Source organism: Petaurus breviceps, unplaced genomic scaffold (assembly GCF_028583685.1).
Source record: "Petaurus breviceps papuanus isolate PSGF00001 unplaced genomic scaffold, PetGlider_PUasm1.0 140, whole genome shotgun sequence".
Classification (NCBI taxonomy): domain Eukaryota; kingdom Metazoa; phylum Chordata; class Mammalia; order Diprotodontia; family Petauridae; genus Petaurus; species Petaurus breviceps.
Window position 1 is genome coordinate 2119254 of NW_027185698.1, and position 4179 is coordinate 2123432.

A 4179-nucleotide genomic window follows, 5' to 3' on the forward strand; every position below is an offset into this window, starting at 1 on the left:
AAGGAGTCCTTTGTGTTCTACTCAGGTTTAGGTGGGGATAAATTCTTTGATTAGATTGCTCAAAGCTAAGAATGGTCTGGGTGTAGAGACAGTCTCTTTGTCCAAGTGTGATATGATGTCACTCTCTCAGTCCCTCATTGGAGGGAGCCCACTTATTATAATATTCATTCTCCCATTAATTATTAACCAATCAGAGTTTATTGTCACCCTCTGGAAGACACAATTTTCCAAGGCCATATAAGCAGTGAGCCCACCACCATGAGGGTCTTTGGCATTCAAGAGTGCCACTGTCCTCTTTTACTAAAATGCTAGCATTGTTAATAAATGACTACCCAGAAATGATGTCTCATAAACCTTTTAAATGTCACATTATGGAATGTCTGTACATGCTCCTGCTCTCTTTTAGGCACTTCCATTACATGTCCTCAAGATTCTCCCAGAGCCAGGTTCCTCAGTCAATTTCATGTGAGGAATTATATAAGCAGTGCAGTGAACATACTCATAAGGACTGGGCTTAATGATCAGTCCCCTTTTACATCAGAAATGCACTAGACACAGAAAGAGTCATGCCAAATTAAACTATGGGGCAGAAGCACACTTTATTATGCTTCAAGTGAACTTTAAAAAGCAAGAGTGGCTATCATAATCTCAGAAAATGTGACAGGAAAAATAAAAATAAAAGATAAACAGGAAAAAGTACCATAGCAGGATTTGTAACAATACTTTATATGTGTGTGTGTGTACTTATATATAATTTAGTATCTAAATGTTTAAGGAAAAGTAAATTGATTTATAGGGAGAAATAGTCAATAAAACTATAATAGATAAGATCTTCAATCTACCTTTTTCAGATTTAGAGAAATCCAACAAAAATAAAGCAAAGAAGAAGTTAAGGATCCAAAGAAATGTTTAGAAAAGTTTAAATATTGTAGTAAATATTAAGTGTCTGAAGCCACCACAAAAAGAACTTCTATAAATATTTTTGTACATAAATGTCCTTTTCCTTTTTTTGTAATGATCTCTTTGGGATAGAGACCTACGAGTAGTATTGCTGGATCAAAGAACAAGAACAGTTCTATTGCCATTTGGGCATAGTTGTAAATTACTCTCCAGGGGTGGCTGGGTGGCACAGTGAATAGAGCACCAGTCCTGGAGTCAGCAGAACCTTAATTCAAATCTGGCCTCAGACACTTAATTAATATTTACTAGCTGTGTGACCTTGGGCAAGTCACTTAACCCTAATTGCCCTGCCCTCCCCCCTCCAAAAAGCATTAAATAAATAAATAACTTTCCAGAATGATTGAATCAGTTTACAACTCCACCAACAGTGCATTAGTGTCCCAGTTTTCCCACATCCCCTCTGACATTTGTCATTTTACTTTTCTGTCATATTAGCCAATCTAATACATGTGAGGTAGTACCTTAGACTTCTTTTAACTTGCATTTCTCTAACAATAATGATTAAGAGCATTTTTTAATATGACTATAGATAGCTTTGATTTCTTTATCCGAAAACTGTCTCTTCATATCTTTGACTATCAATTGGGGAATGATGTGTATTCTTATAAATTTAAATCAGTTCTCTATATATTTGAAAAAATGAGACCTGTATTAGAGAAACGTGTTGCAAAAAATTTTTCCCCAGTTTTCTGCTTTCCTTCTAATCTTGGTTGCATTGGTTTTGTTTATGCAAAATATTTTTGATCCTATGCTTGATTGCATGCCACTATGGTGGGGCGGGGAGGAAACAGAGGAGAAGAAAATTTGAAACTCAAGGGATTGTGGAACTGAATCTGTAAACTAAAAGTAAGCAAACAAATTAATGAAGACCCCCCCCAAAATTTAAATTTAACATAAACAAAATTGTCCATTGTGCATCTCATAATCCTTTCTATCTCTTGTTTGGTCATAAATTCTTTACTTATCCATAAATTTGATAGGTAAACAATTACCTGCTCCCTTCGTTTGCTTAGGTATCACCCTTTATGAACATGTCACTTTCTTAAGGGTAGGGACTGGTTTTCCCTTCTTTGTATCCCTAGTACTTAGCACAATGCCTGACACAGAGTAGTCAATTAACAAATGCTTTTTGATTGATTAGTAGGGAATTAAGACAAAAAGTAAAAGAAAAGTAGGTACTTCAAAAGAAACATACTACTGGTAAGTATAAAAAGGCAATCTGTAGTGCCAATGCAATATTTGCAGTGCCCACAATCACAATAAAGACTGTGACTATAAATATTGCATGACGTTCAATTGCAAAATATACCAAACTCTCCAGATAGAGGACAGAACTGAAGCATTTATTTAGACACCAGAAAACCAAATCCCAAAACCAGTTGAGCCAATTCCATCATAGTACCAAAGATATTCAGAAGCCATAATAACACTGAGAGCCAAAGCATCCTTCAGCCTTCCCACAAACCAATACAAGATCAATATTTACTCACATACTTCTCTCTCCTACCTTCTCGCTAGCTTTGACCAGCTTCCTGTTGGCTCTGCTTCCCTTCAGCAAATTCCCTCAATCACAGGCTCCACAGTGATTACATTCAGCCTGTGGGCAGAGTTTGCCCTCAAAGCAGGGAAGGTCTTCAAACTCCCCGCTAGGTCTATTAAGGGGCAGGGAAGATCTTCAAATTTCCATTCCCATTATATTCAGCCCCAATATCTTTCATGTCCCTTAAATAGCAAAAATACCTTAACAATAAATGAGAGTTTAGGGATAACTGGTTGAAAAACTGGTGTCAACAGAACTTTGCAACAATATAACAGGGATAATAGAAAAACTTTGCACATAAAACAACAGCTTAAGGTGGGAACTTGGGCACAAGCAACCTATCCTTCCCTCCTCAAACAAATGGGGCTCAGAATCTTGGGGTAAGGGGTGAAGGTGTCTTTTCTAAAGCTACTTCAAACTGAAATTGGACACAGAGCTGTGCCTGCCCCAAGAGGTCCCATTTGAGAGTTCACTTCTTTAGCTGTCATCTGGAACTTGGTTGACGCCAGGTCCAGAAGTGGCACATCACAGTCATGGGCAAGGTATGACATCTGGCTTAAGCAATCGGGCATCTGCAGGTGAAGGGTACCAAGCCTGCAGAAAATAAATCTGGCAAACAAGTTTAACAGACAAAAAGCCAAAAAGAGACAAATATAGGGTCAGCCATGCTTCTGGAGTCCATGGACTCACTATCATAACCTCATTCACAGGAGAATATATGACACTGTCCTCTTTGCTCTATTCCAATGACTTGATATACTGCAACAAGTTCAGCACATTGACCACTTCCACCTATCCCAGCACTTTCTTTAATCTGAAGGTGTGACAAACTTGGATACAATGGTTCAGGAGTATCTGTAGGAGTAGTTCTCACTTCTCTGTTCTGTCTAACATCAAGCCCATTTTCTTGATACATTTTGTAGAATTCATTAGTTGGAATGCCATCAATTTTTCTAAAATCAACCCCTGCTCTCAACAGAGCAATAAACAGTTCTTTTCTTGGCAATCTATTATGAATTTGAATCCACCGGCTATTTACTCTTCTCTCTTGAGGAAATTTATCATTTTTCCATTCTCCTAAGTCACTTAGCTGTGAAATCTTATCCAGCACTTCTGAAAGAGGGTGCCCTATTTCACCAATTAATAGAGTCCTAAGTAGGTGCTTATAAGCAGGAGGAGCTGTCTTCACCATGATATTTCTATGAGGAACTGCTAAGGGGATTTCATGATATGTATCTGCATTTCCAGCCATGATACACTTTTCTTTATATATATATATATATTTTTTTCTTTTTATTAACTTCTGATTTACATCATTTGTTTCTGCCAGATTTTGAGTTACAAATTTTCTCCCCATTTTTCCCCCACCCATCCCCCCAAAACAGCAGTCCCACAGGATATCCCCACCTCCAATCTGCTCTCTCCCATATTTTCTCCCATACCCGTTTCAACTTTCCAGTGGATTTCTATGCCTCAGTGCCTGTATATCTTTTTTTCCCTTAATAACATGTAAGATGGTATTAATAATAGTATATATATACACACACACACACATATATATATACATATATTTGAATATTTGATTTTAAAACTTTCAATTCCAGATTCATTCCCTTCCCCCCCCCCTGACACCCACCCCCACTGGGGAGACAAGCAGTTCAGTATAGGTTGTACATGTG